This window comes from Elephas maximus, chromosome 19 (assembly GCF_024166365.1).
Source record: "Elephas maximus indicus isolate mEleMax1 chromosome 19, mEleMax1 primary haplotype, whole genome shotgun sequence".
Lineage (NCBI taxonomy): Eukaryota > Metazoa > Chordata > Mammalia > Proboscidea > Elephantidae > Elephas > Elephas maximus.
The window spans coordinates 18,755,177-18,775,397 of record NC_064837.1 but is presented as its reverse complement, the minus strand read 5'-3'; the positions used below and the strand labels follow the sequence as shown (position 1 = coordinate 18,775,397).

The window sequence follows — 20,221 nt, the reverse complement described above, 5'->3', positions numbered from 1 at the left end:
AGATCCAGCTGAAGGGGAGGGGCTGGGATGGGTTGTTTGTGGCAAGTACTACGGCCAACAGAGTGGGCTAGAATCAGTGCTGGGCATGTTCCTGGTAGGCCATGCCTGTGCTGCTTGGGGGTGTGATGTTCAGTGCACGGTACAGGTAGGCAGGAAGAAGTGGGGAGGTTGTGATGTGTGGGGCTAATATGGGTATGGGGAAGGGAGGAGAGAAGAGAGAGAAACAGGAGCCAAAAGCAAACAAACAAACAAACAAAAAAGACTGCTAAGGGGTCTTGCTTTTGGAGTGGAGAGATAAGAAACTGAGAAATGGAGAAAAACAAAAAGGAAAAAGAAAACTAGATAAAAATTAGGAAGAAATAAAAGAAAGAACAGAAAAGCCCCCAGGGCTCCTACTGGTGTGGCTCCAGAAACCAGGGAAGTGGCCCCCAGGCTGCGCAATATAGCCTGGCTAGAGGGGGTATAGATGTCACACAGCACTAGGTATTCAGGAGACAGGAAAAGAATGTACGTATAGAGAGATGAGAACTGACAAATAAAGAAAGACAGAAAGGAAAAAAGAAAAAGAAAGAAAGAAAAAAGAAATGCCCCCAGGGATCCCACCTATAGGCTGTGCAGATTGGGAGAGTGGCTCCTAAGCCATACAGTGTAGCCCAGCTAGAAGGGGCTCCCAAGGCATGAAAAGAAAAAGAAAACAAAGAAATAAACAAACATAACAAAGCAAAGCAAAAAAAAAGTCTGGAGGATCCCACCAGTGTGGTTTTGCAGTCTGGGGGAGTGGTTCTGCAGTCGAGCATTGCTTCACAGCCTTTCAAGAGGAAGCAAAGAAGGCACACGGAGCCAGGTGTTTGAGAGAAAGGAGGGGGAGGTGGTGGGAGGCACGGAAGAAACCAAGAGAAGCGGAAAAAAGCAACCCCAGAAACAGACAAATGGCACTCAGTGTGGGTGGGAGTGTCTAAGCGGCTGAGGGCCAAATTGGTTGCCTCCAGGCCAAAAGTCTGGAGCCAGTGGGAAGCAGAGGAGGCCGGGGCGGGGGGAAGAGTAGTAGGGGTTAGGAAATTGTATATGGCTGGTTACTGGGTCCTCTGTCTCCTGCTGGAAACATTGTGAAGCTGATTTCTCGTACTCCCTGTCCACCAATCTGGCAATGTGAGTGGGGCAAATCCAAGTGGCATAGGCGCTGCACTTCCTGGCTGGCTGAGCCACTACTGCCAGCCTGGAAGCATGGAGGTAGAGTAGCGGGGAGAGGATAGGAGGGTGGGAAAGTGTTCATCACTGGTTACCAGATGCTCTGTCTCCTGCTGGGAGCTCCATGAAGCTGCTTTCCCGTGCTCCCTGTCTGCCAATCTTTGACAGAAATCCAAGATGGCAAATCCGTGTTGCCTTAGGTGATAGGGGACCTTTGCAGACATCTCTCCTTGCTCTCTGTTCTCTGTCAGTTTCTTACTCCATTCCATACTTGGATGAGTTCTTTATCTCTTCATTTGTCATTTTGGGTTCCAGGACTGATGTTTGTCTCTGTTTTGCTAGTTTTTCAGGTCTTTGCAATGGAGGGGTGGCATGGTGCTTCTGTCTTTGGCACCATGTTGGCCGGATGTCTCCATAGGGTTTTCCTGACGGAATCTTTAGTAGCAGATCACCAGGCTTTTCTTTCATGGTGTCACTGGATTCCAGCTGCCAACCTTTCTGTTAGCAGCCAAGTACAAGTTTAAAGAATCACATCAGGACAGCATGTTTGGTGGAATGAAATGAAGATGGCTGAGGCTAACAATAATTCACTTTACGTGTAGGTTCAGTGATTCTTATTCACAGTTAAAGGCACAAATATATGTACAGACTCTTAAGATCATTGTAATTTCATTGATGAAATAAGAAGCACTATTTTTTTTTTTAAGGAGGATGGTATAAAAGAGCAGGGGAGAAAATGTAGATTCTTAGGAAAACTTCATACAATCAACGCTGTAACAACCTTACATTATAGTTCTGTCTAACTTTAAGTTAGACAAGGGGAATTGAACTCCACTACCGTGTGAGCATGAAAAAAAAAAAAAAAATGAAACCCACTGCCACCAAGTCAATTCTGACTCCTAGCGACCCTATAGGACAGAGTAGAATTGCTCTGTACGGTTGCCAAGGAGTGGCTGGTGGAATGGAACTGCCAACGTTTTGGTTAGCAGCTGTTTAACCACTGCACCACCAGGGCCCGGTATGAGCATAGTAGGGGTGATTAAATGTAATAATGCAATAAAAATTGACATGTCAATAGCGATTTATATCCCTCAAACCATAAGCTTATGTGATCTTCTCAGCCTTGTGTGGGAGGCAGGACAGATATTAGTCCTAATAGGTAGATGTGGGAGCCTAGGTTCATACTTTCTCAAATTTATTCTGCTAGTCAGTAGCATAACTGGGGCATGAACCCAATATTTGTGTACTGCCACTCTGCCAAAAGGAGCAACAATATGTACAAAGTGTTAGTAAGATGTCTCATCAAACTACTACAAGATTTTGAGGAGAGGAATTTTCTGGCTGGAAAGATCAAAGATGGTTTCTTGGAGGCAGATAACATTGGGGCTGGACCCTATGTGCATGCTTAATGGTGACTACCTTCCCCAGTGTATGACCCCAAGTTGGTTATGAGGAAATTCTCTTGCTGAAGAGTTTCCCCAAGGCAGCCTTTATGTCCCTGTTTCTCAGACTATAGATGAAAGGATTTAACAATGGGGTCACTGCTGTGTACATCACAGTTATGACTGAATCCTTTAAGCTGTAACTGGTCAGAGGACGGAAATACATTCCCATCACTGTCCCACAATACAAAGAAACAACTGTGAGATGGGAACCACAGGTAGAGAAGGCTTTGAGCACACCCTTGGTGGATGGAACCCGTAGGACAGTGGAAAAGACCCAAATATAAGAGCTAATAATGCATATTAATGGCACACAGAAAACACCAACCCCTCAGTACATCATTTTCACATTGAAACGGATATCAGAACAGGACAACTTGAGCAAAGAGGATATATCACAGTAGAAATTGGCCACTTCTTGGATCCCACAGAAGGACAGGCTAGCTGTGAGTAGGATGTGGGGGAGGGTATTGGCATTTGCAGTCACCCAAGACCCAACAACAAGCAGAAAGCAAGACCTTGGGCTGATAATTGTTGTGTAATGAAGAGGGCAGCTGATGGCTATCGCACGATCATATGCCATCACCGCCAAGATATAGCTATCTGTGTTAGCCAAGGCAATCATGAAATACATCTGTGTTAGGCATTCTCCAAAGGAAATGGCTTTGCTGCCCAAGAGGTGGTTTGCCAGCATCTTAGGGACAGTTACAGACGAGAAGAGGATGTCAACAAAGGAGAGATTGGCAAGGAAAAAGTACATGGAGTTATGAAGGCGAACGTCGGACAGAATTGCCAGGATGATGAGCAGGTTTCCAATCAATGTGCTGGGGTAAATAAACAGGAGGAGGATGAAGAAGATGTCTTCCTGCTGTTGCTGACCAGTAATTCCCAGGAGAATGAAACCCAGGGTAGAGGACTGGTTTTCTTCTCTCATGGTTCCTTCAGTATGAAAGGGAGAGAGTCCAGATTACTAAGGAATTTACTGTATGTAATGATCATCCTTATTTACCATCTTTGACTACAAAGTTCAGCTACCTCTCTACCTAGGTTTACTAAGTCCTAAGATATCCAATAACTTGGGGAAAAAAATCCCTTTTGGTCAGTGGGACTAATGATCAGTCACCCCTGGACTAAACACTCTGTTAGGCCTCATGGAACATCACAAATCTGAGAAAAATACAGTTCATTAATCCATTTGTTTAACATAGTGTTATTAAGAATGAACTGTGTTGGAGAAAAGAAGATGAATTGAGGCATAGTCTCTGCCTTCAGTGTCCTTACTACTTAATGGAGAAGTCAGAATTATACATCATAATGAAAGGACAGCATTTTGGAATCTGAGATGACATACTCCAGTGTAATGGGTGTGTCAGTAGAAGGACTACCCTGGACAGTTAGGATTTCGTCCACTGACCAAACTTAGAATGAACCAGAGCCCAGGAGGTGACAGAAACCTGTACTGGTATCAGACAATTAGAAATCAAAAGGAGCAAAACCAGCCATTGAATTCTCCACACTTCATATGTCTCATTTTCAGTGAAGACTTTTGCCATCTTATTTGATAGGTTTTTATCTCTTTTCCAAGCCCTTAACTATATGTAATCGTAATGCTTTTCTTCCTGGTCTTCTTCTCCCTTTCTTCATTACTCCTTTGATGACTTATCCAGCTCCACCGTGGCTTCAACTACCACTTTGCCAATGACTCTGAGGGATCTATCTGTAGACGAGATCTCTCTTTCCCGTATTTCCATGTAGAATCATCCTGCTAACATGTGTGACCAAACCCCATACTCAGCACATCCAACCTAATTAGAACTGCAGAATTTTCTGAGGAGGAAAACCACATCTTTTTCATTTTTGTATCCTATAGAGAGATTACCATGGAGTATTTTTCATTGTTGACACCAATATGTTTGTACTCAATATATCTTGAGTTGAGTCCAGGTATATTCCATGGGTTCCACACATGTGAGGTACTCACAGGCACATTCACTCACTTTCCCCCTCACTCTACATCTGAGCTCGTTGATTCTTCATTTAAAAGAATTCTTACATAACTCCACTTTTGTATTATAGTCTCCATGCTTTAGCTTAGACCATCATCATTTTCTACCCGAAATATTGTATTGCTCCTTTAACTGCTTGACTATAGTTTCCCATCTCTTTGATCTATCTTGCACTCTGAGACCATAGGGATTGTGACAGAGACTACTAGCTGCTCACTCAAACCCATGTTATTCTCTTTTTCCCGGACACTCAGCAAGTTTACATTTCCCAGTCTCCTTTGTAGTGAGATGTGGTCATGGGACTGAGTTCTAGCCAGCCCATTGGTGTGTTCTAATTCTGGGCCTCTTCTACAGTCTCCTTCTCCCTTTGCCAGCTAAATGCAAATGGATAGAGGCTTAATGGGATGGTGGAGTCACTTGGTGGAATGAACCCTGTTTCTTATTCTCCACCTACTACTAGAAATACTCACTGAAACTGTGATCTATTTCTTACTATAGTCCACACTGTTGTTGTTGTTAGGTGCCGTCGAGTTGGTTCCGACTCATAGTGACCCTATGCACAACAGAACGAAACACTGCCCAGTCCTGAGCCATCCTTACAATCGTTGCTATGCTTGAGCTCATTGTTGCAGCCACTGTGTCAATCCACTTCACTGAGGGTCTTCATGTTTTCCGCTGAGCCTGTACTTTGCCAAGCATGATGTCCTTCTCCAGGAACTGATCCATCCTGGCAACATGTCCAAAGTATGTAAGACACAGTCTCCCCATCCTTGCTTCTAAGGAGCATTCTGGTTGTACTTCCAAGATGGATTTGTTCATTCTTTTGCCAGTCCATGGTATATTCAATATTCTTCGCCAACACCACAATTCAAAGCCGTCAGTTCCTCTTTGGTCTGCCTTATTCATTGTCCAGCTTTCACATGCATATGATGTGATTGAAAATACCATGGAAAAAAAAATTTTTTTTTTTTTTTGGGTCAGGTGTGCCTTAGTCTTCAAGGTGACATCTTTGCTCTTCAACACTTTAAAGAGGTCCTTTGCAGCAGATTTACCCAATGCAATGCATCTTTTGATTTCTTGACTGCTACTGCCATGGCTGTTGATTGTAGATCCAAGTAAAATGAAATCCTTGACAACTTCAATCTTTTCTCCATTTATAATGATGCTGCTCATTGGTCCAGTTGTGAGGATTTTTGTTGTCTTTATGCTGAGGTGCATTCCATACTGAAGGCCGTGGTCTTTGTGGTCATTAGTAAGTGCTTCAAGTCCCCTTCACTTTCAGCAAGCAAGATTGTGTCATCTGCATAACGCAGGTTGTTAATGAGTCTTCCTCCAATCCTGATGCCCCATTCTTCTTCATATAGTCCAGCTTCTCATATTAAATGCTCAGCATACAGATGGAATAGGTATGTTGAAAGGATACGACCCTGACGCACACCTTTCCTGACTTTAAACCAATCAGTATCCCCTTGCTCTGTCCAAACAACTGCCTCCTGATCTATGTAAAGCTTCCTCATGAGCACAATTCAGTGTTCTGGAATTCCCATTCTTAGCAATGTTATCCATAATTTGTTATGATCCACACAGTCGAATACCTTTGCAATCCCGGCATAGTAGGCTATATGATTGTCCGATTCAAAATGGCCAATACCAGTCCATTTCAGCTCACTAATGCCTAGGATATTGATGTTTATGCTTTCCATTTCATTTTTTAAAATAATTTTTATTGTGCTTTAAGTGAAAGTTTACAAATCAAGTCAGTCTCCCATACAAAAACCCATGTACACCCTGCTACACACTCCCAATTACTCTCCCCCTAATGAGACAGCCTGCTCTCTCCCTCCACTCTCTCTTTTCGTGTCCATTTCACCAGCTTCTAACCCTCTCCACCCTCTCATCTCCCCTCCAGGCAGGAGATGCCAACATAGTCTCAAGTGTCCACCTGATCCAAGAAGCTCACTCCTTACCAGCATCCCTCTCCAGCCCATTGTCCAGTCCAATCCATGTCTGAAGAGTTGGCTTCGGGAATGGTTCCTGTCCTGGGCCAACAGAAGGTCCAGAGGCCATGACCACCAGGGTCCTTCTAGTCTCAGTCAGGCCATTAAGCCTGGTCTTATGAGAATTTGGGGTCTGCAACCCACTGCTCTCCTGCTTCCTCAGGGGTTCTCTGTTGTGTTCCCTGTCAGGGCAGTAATCATTTGTAGCCAGGCACCATCTAGTTCTTCTGGTCTCAGGATGATGTAGTCTCTGGTTCATGTGGCCCTTTCTGTCTCTTGGGCTCCTAATCGCCTTGTGTCCTTGGTATTCTTCATTCTCCTTTGATGTAGGTGGGTTGAGACCAAATGACGCATCTGAGATGGCTGCTTGCTAGCGTTTAAGATCCCAGACGCCACTCTTCAAAGTGGGATGCAGGATGTTTTGTTAATAGATTTTATTATGCCAATTGACTTAGATGTCCCCTGAAATCATGGTCCCAGACCCCTGCCCCTGCTACGCTGGCCTTTGAAGCATTCAGTTTATTCAGGAAACTTCTTTGCTTTTGGTGCAGTCCAATTGTGCTGACCTCCCCTGTATTGTGTGCTGTCTTTCCCTTCACCTAAAGTAGTTCTTATCTACTATCTAATTAGTGAATGTCCCTCTCCCACCCTTCCTTCCTCCCCCCTCTCATAACCACAAAAGAATATTTACTTCTCAGTTTAAACTATTTCTCAAGTTCTTATAATAGTGGTCTTATACAATATTTGTCCTTTTGCAATTGACTCATTTCACTCAGCATAATGCCTTCCAGTTTCCTCCATGTTCTGAAATGTTTCACAGATTCCTCACTGTTCTTTATCGATGCATAGTATTCCATTGTGTGAATATACCATAACTTATTTATCCATTCATCCGTTGATGGGCACTTTGGTTGCTTCCATGTTTTTGCTATTGTAAACAGTGCTGCAATAAACATGGGCATGCATATATCTGTTTGTGTAAAGGCTGTTATTTCTCTAAGATATATTCCAAGGAGCGAGATTGCTGGATCATATGGTAGTTCTATTTCTAGCTTTTTAAGGAAGCACCAAATCAATTTGCAAAGTGGTTGTACCATTTTACATTCCCACCAGCAGTGTATAAGTGTTCCAATCTCTCCACCGCCTCTCCGACATTGATTATTTTGTGTTTTTTGGATTAATGCCAGCCTTGTTGGAGTGAGATGAAATCTCATTGTAGTTTTGATCTGCATTTCTCTAACATTTCATTTTTGACGATTTCCAATTTTCCTAGATTCATACTTTGTATATTCCAGGTTCCCATTACTAATGGATGTTTGCAACTGTTTCTTCTCATTTTGAGTCGTGCCACATCAGCAAATGAAGGTCCCGAAAACTTTACTCCATCCACATCATTAAGGTTGACTCTACTTTGAGGAGGCACCTCTTGCCCAGTCATCTTTTGAGTGCCTTCCAACCTGGGGGGCTCATCTTCCAGCACTATATCAGACAATGTTCCACCACTATTCATAGGGTTTTCACTGGCTAATGCTTTTCAGAAGTAGACTGCCAGGTCCTTCTTCCTAGTCTGCCTTAGTCTAGAAGCTCAGCTGAAATCTGTCCTCCATGGCTGACCCTGCTGGTATCTGAATACCAGTGGCATAGCTTCCAGCATCACAGCAACACGCAAGCCCCCACAGTAGAACAAACTGACAGACACGTAGGGGGTAGTCCACACTATCCTAAGTAATTCACTGTTTTTTTTAAATGGACCTCTACTCAGTAATTAATTCAATCTATAAGTAATTAAAAAAAAATTTTTTTTATAAGTAATTCAGTCACTAATTCTTAGTGTCTGCTACAGTACATATGAATTACATTCTAGGCACAGGTGATGCAGTTCTAATTATCTTTCTCAAAAATATGATGTGCTTTCTCACCTCTGGTTCTAAAGGAATTTGGTTTCTTCTCCTGAAATGCCTTTCTCTCCCTTCGCACGGAATTTTAATGCCTCAGGGTTGGAAGGGTTGAATAGAGCTGGAGGGCTCAGAGACTGTGGTTAGCTTTTATGGTGTGGCAGTGTAAGATTTCAGAGGTGGACCTCTTGGAAACATGGTAGACTAAGCTGATGTTGGTAGGTCTCATTCTTATTAAACCATATAAAAATTCTAGATAAGTCATAAAAACAAGCAAAAACATGTTGCTGTTCGTTCAATTCCAACTCACAGAGACCTTAGAGGACAGAAGAGAACTGTCCCATAGGGTTTCCAAGGAGCAGCTGGTGGATTTGAACTGCCACCCTTTTGCTTAGCAGCCAAGCACTTAACCAGTATGACAAGAGGGCTCCAAATTATAGAGGTTAAAAAAAAAAAAAAAAGCCACATCCCAAATCTAAGAGAAAGAAAGGGGAATACCTAGGTATCAGAAACAAAGAGAAAGGTCAAAGCAAGAATCGAAGCCATAGCTGATGCAACAATGGGCCCTTAGTGTTATCGTTCAGGAATTAGGCCCTAAGAGCTAGAATCTGGCATGTTAATACTCCTTTGGTACAAGAAATGTGGCCACAGATCCACAAGAAGCAGGGGAGCTTTACTTGCTCCCTGTGCATGAAACACTTGAAGTGTCACCCTGCTTGTGAAAAGCGCACTAGGGAATATACGGGCATATAAGGATTGGAAAGAACAAAGTGGATAGAAGTCACAGAAAATATGGTTGTCTGTAAAAAAAAAAAAAATCCAAAGGAATCTCTAGATAATCTAAGAGAGTTCAGGAAGTTTCTTGGATATAAATAAATGTTTTTTAAAAATCAGCACTGTCCTATACCATCCTACACTTAAATAGCAATACTTTAGAAAATATAATTTTTGTAAAGACACTCCACCATTCACAATAAAAACAAAATGCCAAACCCGTTGCCATGGAGTCAATTCCAACTCATGGCGATCTCATGTGTTACAGAATAGAAGTGTAACTTAGGGTTTTCTTGGCTGTATACTTTAATGGAAGCAGGTTCCCAGGCTTATCTTTCATGGCTTTGCTGGATGGGTTCAAACTGCCAACATTTGTATTATTAGTCAAGTGCAAATCCTTTGTATCACCCAGGGACCTCCATTCACAATAGCAAGTGCAATTGTAAGGACTCTAGACATCATTCTAGGGCCCCTCGTGGCTCAGTGGTTAAGCCCTTGATTGCTAGCCAAGAGGTCAGCAGTTTGAATCCACCAGCTGCTCCATATAAAACCTATGGGGCAGTTGTACTCTGTCCTATAGGGTTGCTATGAGTCAGAATCAACTCGACGGTAATGATGTAGACATAATTCTAAGGAGTTCTTGTGGCTGAAGTGACTAAGGGTTTGGCTGCTAACTGAAAGGTCCTTGTCTAAACTCATCAGCTTCTCAGCTGGAGAAAAATGTGTCAGTTTGCTTGCATAAAGATTATAGCCTTGGAAACCCCATAGGGGCAGTTCTACTCTGTCCTATTTGTTCCCTATAAATTTGAAGAGACTCAATGGCGAAGGGGTTTGGGTAGACATAATTCTAACAAAAGAGGTCCATGACCAGTATGACAAAAATCATAAAGCTTTACTGAAAGACAAAAATGAACACCTAAATAAATGGGAGATTTGCAAGGTTAATGGATGGAAAGGTTCATGTGGTAAAATGTCAATTATTCTCTAATTAATCTACAATTTGATGCAATCTCAGTCAAAATATAACAGACTTTTTTTAAACATGGAATTTAACAAAATGATCCTAAAATTCATGTAGAAGAACAGGGAGCCTAGAAAAGCTACGTGAATTTGAGGGAAAGGATTAAGGAGAGAAGAATAGCCCTATCAGTCATCAAAGTGGAATAGTACTGGTGAAAACAAAAAAACCCTAAACCCATTGCTGTCCACTTAATTCTCACTCATAGCCATCCTATAAGACACAGTCAAACTGCCTCATATAGCTGTAAATCTTTTTGGAAGCCAGCTGCCACATTTTCTCCTGTGGTGGGTTCAAACCACGAGGTTTTGGTTAGCAGTCCAGTGCTTAACCTTTTTTGCCACAGGGCTCCTAGTATTAGTATAGGGACTGACAACTAGACTGTAATAACAGTTTTGAAAGCCCAGAAGTAAGCCAGACATACATTAGCAGTTAGAATATGACATGAGTTAGTTTAGAAATACTTGAGGAAAGGATGGACTATTTAGTCAAGAGGGCTGGGGCAATTGGATACATATATACATATATATATATATATATATATATATATATATATATATATATATATATATATATATATATATATATATATAACTGCACAATAATTCCTAAAGAATTGTGAAAAGCAAACTTCAAACATTTTAGAAGAAATTTTATAAAGGCAAATATGTTTATGGTATCAGTGTAGGAACTGGTTTCTGAAACCAGATACAAAGTGTGTGAAACATAAGCAAAAATATTGTAAAATTTGTCAATACTAAAATGAAAAACATTTGTATGAAAAAGACTTAATAGAAAAAAAGGAAAGAAAAATCTTGGACTGGAAAGATTATCATGCTTAATCAATAAAGTATTAGCATTCAGAATACATAAGAGCCATACACACTAATAAAAAAAAAAGACCAAAAACCCTGTGGGAAATAATGAGCAGGAGACTTGAATAGGCAAGTCAGGAAAGAGGATCCTGGTGTTGCAAATAAACAAATGAAAAGATGGGTCATCCTCATTAGTAATCAGAGAAAGGCACAATGACTCAAAATACGATTTAATATTCTTCATCCCAGAATAAGTGCAAAAAGTGACAATTTCAAGTTTAGGAAGCAAATGGAAGAATGGAAACTCATGTGCTCCACTAATGGAACTCTAAATTAGTATAACCACTTTGGAAGACAATTAGGCAGTGTCTAGGAAAGCTGACATTCATACGCCTCTGACCCAGCAATTTCACTTGGAAATTACACTTTAGAGAAACCCTAGCACAGGTGCTCAAGAAGACATCCACAAGGAGGTGCACCATCATGTAGGAGATTTAGATGTGGTCCACCGATTGAGGAATGGATAAGTAGATTGTAGTGTTTTCTTATGAATGAACCCTGTGAAATAGTTCAAATTAATTCATATGGATAAAAAAAACATGTAATAGAGGAAAACAAGTTGATGGAAAATCTATACAATATGACACCACCTATGTAAATATTAATACATAAAATAATACACACAAATGTAGTAAAAGTATAAATCCTGAGTGGGAGTGTACTACCAACTCCAGAAGAGTGGTTATCTCTGGGGTGAGAGGGGGAAATAAGATTTTGGAAGAGAAGAAACTGTATCTGTACTAAAAAATATCTGTACTATTTATTTTTAAAAAATTTGTAGCAAATATGACTGTTACATTTGCTAAAATCTAGACGATGAATTTTTGCCATGTTATTTGTTATGTCTTTGGATGTTATAACAATATCAAATCTAATTCAAGAGAAAGATTTTACAGGGTTGGGTGATAACAGGATTCAGATTATAGCCATGGAGCTGGGTGAGTCAAGTCCATGTTTCATTGAAGGTAGGAGGTAGACTGTTGCTTTCAAAGAGGTTGAGGATAAGCAGAAGTTTAGTTACACTGGGGAGAGGGAACCAAGAGCCATTCTATCACGCTAAGGCAGAAGGATGTTAAAGGAGAAAGATTCAGGTTAGAGAAAGCAAATAGTGGATGCAAGTAGGGATAGATTTTAACAACCTCTTGCTACCATTATTTAATCATCAAGGTGCTGCTCCTCCCAGCTCATTATTTTGTGCGTACCTGTTATTTGACCCAATGGTAATCTCCTGTCTCTTACCCTCTTTACTGCATGTCAGGTAGTCAGCCCAGTTGTGGTGCTTTCATCCCTTCCTCCTGCGGCCCATGGTCACCCGCCCTTCAATAAAACATCAACCCTAAGACAATCTGCCCGTATTTTCACTTCCCTTTTCCTGGGACGGAGCCCTGGTGATGCAGTGGTTAAGAATTCAGCTGCTAACCAAGAGATTGGCAGTTACAATTCACCAGCTGCTCCTTGGGAAACCTATGGGGCAGTTCTACTTTGTCCAATAGGGTTGCTAAGAGTTGGAATCGACTCAATGGCAACAGGTTTTTATTTTTATTTTTATTCCTGGGAAGCGAAGGCATACTGAAGAAATCACACAAACTCGGAGCTAGAATTCATGATGCTGAGTTCCATTTGGATCCTCAGTACTCTTCAGCAAGCCTCCCTCTCCCCATTCCTTTGCCACTCTCCTCAAAACTCACCACAATATTCTACATCGTAGCTCTCATGGAAGCCTGGGTATTGCTTCCATCTTCACTGAGAAAATTAAACCCATAGTGGAATAATTCCTCAATATTCTCCCCTGCACATAATTTCCATACACATACTTCCATCCTGTTCTTTTTTTTTCCCCAAGACTCAAAATGAAAGTGTATATCCATATATATGTTCTCATTCGTATTCCCTTCTGTTTCTTTGGCAATATTGCTCCATCAGTTCTTTCAGCTGCTTGGACACCTGCTCTTTCCCATTAAGCAGTAAACATATTATAGCCTCTTTAGTCATTAAATGAGAAATTTCTGGGTGATGCAAATAGTTAAGAACTCAGCTAGTAATCAAATGGTTGGTGGTTTGAACCCACCAGAAGCTCATTGGAAGAAAGGCCTGGCAATCTGCTCCCCAAAGGTCATAGCCCTGAAAACCCTACGGAGCACAGGTCTACTCTGCAACACCTGGGGTTTCTATGAGTTGGAATAGACTTGAAGGCAACTGGTTAGCCGTTAAATGAATCTTCCTCAAACTTGCAACTGTTTTTAGCTACCACCCATTTCTTATCTCTGTCCTTTGTCAGCCAGGTATCCTTATAGAGACACCTATCTGCTTCTGGATCCAAAATTACGTTTATAAAATTCACATGCGAATATGCATCTGTTTAAAATGACTCAGTCTCTACCCATCACCTACCAGATGAAGTTCAATTAACTTATCATTGAGAAAAAACTTAACATTCAGACAAGGGAGTATAAATTCAGGCAAAAGTGTGCCGTTGATTTTTATCAGGAGCAGAGGGTACAGGCAGGGGAGTAGGAAGAAATCAGTCTGGAAAAGGAGTTTTGGGTTATATTGTGGAGGGTTTTGAAATAATGCAAGAACTTTGTACTTTAGGTACTAAGAATTAATATAGTGGATATGGGTTATAGTAGCCTTTTCTGGTAATACAGATATGAAATCTTTAATGTAAACACAGGAATTTGGACATATAAACTAAATTATTGATTAATAGGGCAAATTCTGGAGTGTCAGTACGGTCCAAGGAAAACTTCAAGCTGATTTTACAAAGGTGTGTATACACACCAACACACACACTTACAATGTTATTTCACCCAAACACGCGCTCATGCACACACACACACACACACACACACACCCTTACAATGTTACTTCGGGAGATACAGCTTAGGACTGAGACAACCAAATCAGAACTTCCCCTTCCTGATCTGTTTCCGTGGTCAAGAGCCTGAGGAGAATTGTCAGATAGAATCGAAAGCCGTTTCTTGTACCCTTTGGTCCGTTATTGTGATTGCTGATGCTGCATTGTACTTGGAAGAAGGAAAGCAGAACGCTCTGATAGAGAGAATAGAAGGGGAGGCACGTGTGCTTTCTCTCTGCCTTGTGTTTATCCCCAGCTCTTCCCTCTTTGAGAACCTGGGTTCTGGAGCCAAGCCGGGATTCTACTCCTAACTTTGCCATTACTTCTCCCAGTTACTTTATGCAATCCATTTCACCAATTTTTTCTTCTTCATCTGACAAAACTGACATAATATTTCTACTTACCTCTTAGGGGTTTGTGAGGGTCAACGGAGATACTTCATGGAAGGCAGTTGCTGGCACATAAGTGCTCAGTTAAAAGCTAACTATCCCTTAATGTTGTAAAGACTCTTCTGCAATGTCTACAGCCCTATCTGAGGATTCTTGCTGAGCTGGATGGTGCCCCAAAGAGCCATGGCCCTGTGGCTTTCACACCCCTTCCATAAATGGGAAATTTCTAGCCAGGTCATCTAGCTCCATTCAACAATGCTTTTTGGGAGCACGATGGAGAAAGGGCCATTACAGGGTCTGGAGTGTGGGCCCCTGGTCCTTTGTTCCTGAGGTGGAGGAGAGAGGGCCAGGCTGATATGGAAACAGGAGTCCTGAGTTTCCCAACCTTGGAGCAGAAGGGGCAGACAGGGCCTATGGACCTGGAGCTGTCCTGAATGGACCCTGAAGATAAGTCATTTAGTTTCTTCCCTGAGAGGCAGCTCTGGTCATAGCACAGAGACAATTTGAAATTATTAGCTAGGTTATAAAGGCTCTTGAAACACAACTCCCCCAGGTCTTCATTCAGGCTGAAGTCAGGTAATTGTTGAGACTCTAAATGAGTCCATGCGTGCCCTGAGAGGATACAGTGGCTCCCAAAAGTAGTTGTTCCCAGAGTTCTTTTCTAGGAGGAAGAATCTGCGAGAAGATTTTCAAGAGGGTAGGTGTTCAGGGTCCAAGCTCTGGGGTGGGCTACTCTAACATCTTTGTTGGTATGTGGGTCCCCTGTTTCTGTGGTTCAGCACAATCCTGGAACCATCCCTTTGGACTACCAGAACTATGGTCCAAATGAACTCTTGGTGTTTTCTTTTGGCCCACATTGAATCCTCTCTGGTGTTCAGTGTGGCAAAGAAGAAGAATAATTATATTTCATCTTTGCTCTAGGATCTGACACAAGGAGTGTTAAGGTGGTAGTTATACTTTCCATTGTCCAGCACTCTGGTAGTAGGTATCCTAAATTTTTAGATTCTTAAAATCATGTAAAAAATCAAAGTAAACCCATTTCAGTCAAGTTGATTCCGACTCATAGCGACCCTGTAGTGCTGAGTAGAATGGCCTATATAAAGTTTCCAAAGAGTGGCTGGTGGATTGAACAGCTGACCTTATGGTTGACAGCCAAGACCTTAACCACTGGGACACCAGGGTAGTATAGCTTTTATAACAGCCTTGATTGATGGTCATTGTCCTATGATTTGGGCCTTTTGTGGGGGACCCAAATCATAGATTAAAAGCTATGGCTGCTAAGCAAAAAGGCGGTAGTTCGAATCTACCAGCCCCTCTTTGGAAACCCAACGGGGCAGTTCTGCTTTGTCTCATAGGGTCGCTACAAGTCGGAATCCACTACAGAGCAATGGATTTTTTATGGTCCTATGATTTACTCTGTCTTGTGCCAGAGAGGTCACTACCTTTCCACAGAGGATCATGGTAAAAACTGTGAGCTCTGGCTGTGTTTGAATCCTGGCTCTGCCACCTACTGGTTGTATGACCTTGGACAGTTATTTAATTTAATTTGTTAAACTCACTGCTGCAAAAATAATAATGAATAACATTTTCATAAAGTTGTAATGCTGATATCATGGTAATGTCTGAGCAGTTCTTAAAACAGAGCCTGATATATAGTTAGTGTTTTGTAAATGTTGGTAGTTTACTACCTCCTACACTAGTCATTTAATCGTTGGCTAACTCTCCAAAATCTGCCAGACCAAAAGTTGGCAGTTCAAATCTACCAGGTGCTCCTTGGAAACCCTATAGGGCAGTTCTACCCTGTCCTATAGTGTCGCTGGGAGTTGGATTCCACTCAGCATCAACGGGTATTCCGATGGTAAGAGCAGAAAAATGTTAAATCACATTTTCCACTACCTAAGTCCAGGTCCAGGTCACACAACCCTGTTGGTTGTGTTGTTATCTGACCTGTATTTGGATCATACTCCTGTTCCAAATACACTACATTTTCTCCTAGCTGTTTCAGGTCACACAACCCTGTTACCTGGCCTGTATTTGGGTAACGCTCCTGTTCCAGGTCATGGCCTTCCAAGCCATGGATAAGATGACATCTGTCTTAGTCATCTGGTGCTGTTATAACAGAAATACCAAAATGGATGGCTTTAACAAAGAGAAATTTTTTCTCTCACAACTATAGTAGGCTACACATCCAAATCTAGGGTGTCAGCTCCAGGGGAAGGCTTTCTCTCTCTGTCAAATCTGGAGAACAGTCCTTGTCATCAGTCTTCCCTTTTTCTGGGAGCATCTCAGTGCAGGAACCTTAGGTCCAAAGGGTGCACTGTCCTCTTGGCACTTCTTTATTGGTGGTATGAAGGTCTCTGCTTGCTTCTCTTTTATATCTCAAAAGAGATTGGCTCAAGACACTACCTGATCTTATAGACCTCATCAATATAACTGCAGCTGGTCCATCTTGTTACATCACAATGACAGGATTTAGAACATATAGAGAAATCATATCAGAAGATAAAATGGTGGACAATCATACAATGGAATCATGACCTAGCCAAGTTGACAGATATGTTTAGGGGACACAATTCAATCCATGACAATATCGTATGATAAAAATTTTCTTCCTAGTAATCACATTGTGCTCTTAGGGCCCATCTCAGACTCTCTTATAGTTTCATCGTTTATGTATTGTGTATCCATGAGGAGCAAGGAATTGTGCAACAGCATAGAATTATGAAGAAAATACTTTAACCCTCAAAAATTTGCAAATATTTTCTGTGGACTGTGATTACAGTTTTATTTAGCTAACCGAAGTAATCTGAGACTACCATTCCCACCCATTCTTCTACAAGATTCATTTGTTCATTCTACATTCATTCATCTACTGATTCTACAAGCTTCTCAGTCTACACTCTTAGATAATTTCATTGATTTCCATAACTTTATGTATCAACTTCACTCTGATCTATGCTTTGTTAATTTTGCTCCAAAATTTCACATCTTCATTCTATTATTTTATTGAGTACCTCCATGAGAGTGTCCCACAGGAACTCTTGAAAATGCGTTGAAAACAGAACTTATTTTTTTTTTTAATTTTGCTTTGTCCACTATTTTTACTAAAGGCATCCTTTTTCTTTTAGTGGCTCAACCTTCAAACCTTGAAGATATTTTCATCTTCTTATTTACTACTATCATAAAAATGACTACTTTCGATTGCTTCTATTTCCACATTATTTTGTATCTAAATCCTTTGTCTGTAGATCTTGACTTTCTCTTCACTACACAGCTTTAACAGCTGCCCGGTTTCACCATCTCCCTTACCCATATCTCTATTCAATCCTTGATTTCAGACAAACTCTCATCATTGCTTTATGCAGAGCATCTATCTGTCTGTCTGTTAGTCTCCCTGTCTATCTATCTATAATAATATCATAAACATCCATGGACCCACCACCTAACCTGAAAATTAAGACTTTAGTAATAACCTATGTCTAACTGCATGGTACTTTCAATTCCACTTGCCTGACTCTCCCTTCTTGAGTTTCCTGTCATCCTGTATCCCATGTTCATCTTTCCCTTGCTTTGTTTTTGTGCACTTTGATTGTCTCTATATATATTGCTTGAAAGTGTACTAAAAAAGTTGTTTATAACCTTATTAAAAGGGTACCAATAACAATCTTTTGGGATTCACATTTTTTTGAATTGAACATAATATTGCGAAGATTCAACCAAATTGTTGCATGTCTGTAGGTCATTCAGAAAAAAGCAGTATCTCTACTGGTTGGAGGGATTGATCCCAATTACCAAGGGAAACTGTGTTGTTGCTACACAATGGGGGCAAGGAAAATTGTGTCAGGAACCCAGAAGATTCTCTGCGGTGACTTGTGGTATTTCCATGTCCAAGAGCAAATGTTGGTAGAAACTACAGAACCAAAGAAAGGTATTCCTAAATGTGATCTTCTGCTAACCTAAAGGAGGTTCACACTCACCCAGCAATCTACTGAAGAAAGGCCTGGTGACCTACTTTTGTAAATACTATAGCCAAGAAAACCCTACGGAGCAGCTCTACTCTGTGACATATGGAGTTGCCATGAGTTGGAATCGATGGCAAGAGGTTTTCTTTTTTTTTTTTAATTGATTACTCAGACCCCTCAGGAATATAAATTTGAGTCACGTCACCAGGTGAGGACCAAGGGTTCAGCAGTTGCTCTCAGTGATCTGAGCATTAGGTAAGTGGCTGTCCCTCCTCTACATGCCTAGGTGCTGGGAATACCACCTTTTCCCTCTTGTTCCCCCAGTCCTCACAGACATAACTTCTTTCTGCAGTTAGTATTTTCTGGATTAATCAGTAGCCATCTTTTTTTTCTCTTTTAGTCTACTTTAGGATGCACCTGTTGTGTTAGGCTGGGTTCTCTAGAGAAGCAAAACCAGTAAAGAGTATATATACATACATAGAGAGAGAGACAGAGACAGAGATTTATATCAAGGAAACAGCTCATGCAATTGTAGAGGCTGGAACGTCCCAAGTCCTTGGATCAGGATAGAGGTTTCTCCTGATTCATGCAGCTGCAGGGGCTGGGGAACCCACAATCGGCAGGTTGGAAAGCATGGCTCTTGCTCACAGACTGAAAAGGTTGATAAATCCCAAGACTGGCAGGCAAGACTGCAAGCCTTCTCCTGATTCAGGTAGCTGCAAGGGCTGGCGAGCCCAAGATGGGCAGATGGGAGAGCAGGACTCTTGCTCACAGGCTGCAAAGATCCAAGAATCCCAAGATTGACAGGTAAGATGCTAGCTCAAATCCCAAGAACCAGAGAGATAAACAAGAGGCAGCTGCAGGATCCAGAACCAGCCAAAAGCCTTGGCAAGGTGAACAGGAAGGAAATAGGAGGCAGAAGGTGGAGAGATGAAGGCTGGGGGGGGAGTGGTTAGCTGCCACAGGCCTCGCCCCCACCAGAACCACTCAGCAGATTCCATCATGGGGGTGATTAAATACCAAATTTCAACAGAGAAATGACCACAACATTATACAACTGCCAAAACACTGAGTATCATGGCCAAGCCAAGTTGACACACAATCTTAACCATTACACATACGTATCTAATTTCCTATATTAAATAATTTGTTTGAAAATACTGGGCGTTATTTCTGTTTTCTGACTGGAGTTTAACTGACATACCAGCACATAGCCATTTCCTGGCTTACTCAACCATGGTGACTTAGGACTCTAGTATTAACCAAATTTCTTAAGTAAATGAAGTGTATGAAGTAAATTAAATGAAAAGCAAAACAAAACGAAACAGACAGGCATATAAAACAAACAATAACACACATAGTTCTACCAAGTATTTGAGACTAAATGGACACACCAGCCCAGAGACTAGGAAGAGAAGGCAGAAGGGGACAGGAAAGCTGGATGATTGGAAATGGGGAATCTAAGGTCAAGAAGGGAGAGTGTTGACATGTTGTGGGGTTGGCAACCAATGTCACAAATCAGTATGAGTATTACTTGTTTAATGAGAAACTAATTTGCTCTGTGAACTCCCGCTGCTGCTCAGTCCGACTCCTCAACTTTGCTCTTAATGTTCAGGGCTCCCAGACTATAATATATAATCAATTCACTTGTTTTTTTTTTTCTGGGTTTTTTTGTAAGAAGGACCACAGGATGCGTATGACTACTCCTCCACCTTGGCCCTTCCTCTCTCCTCTAAAGTACAATTAAAAAAAAAAAAATTGTCACTGAGTCAATTCTGACTTATGGCAACCCAAGGTGTTACAGAGTAGAACTGAGCT

General features: G+C 41.4%; 1 pseudogene; it reads right to left on the bottom strand.

Moving 5' to 3' along the window:
* Nucleotides 1-2,634: 2,634 nt before the first annotated feature.
* On the bottom strand, nucleotides 2,635-3,564 carry LOC126062993 (olfactory receptor 1A1-like; annotated as a pseudogene).
* Nucleotides 3,565-20,221: the final 16,657 nt, after the last annotated feature.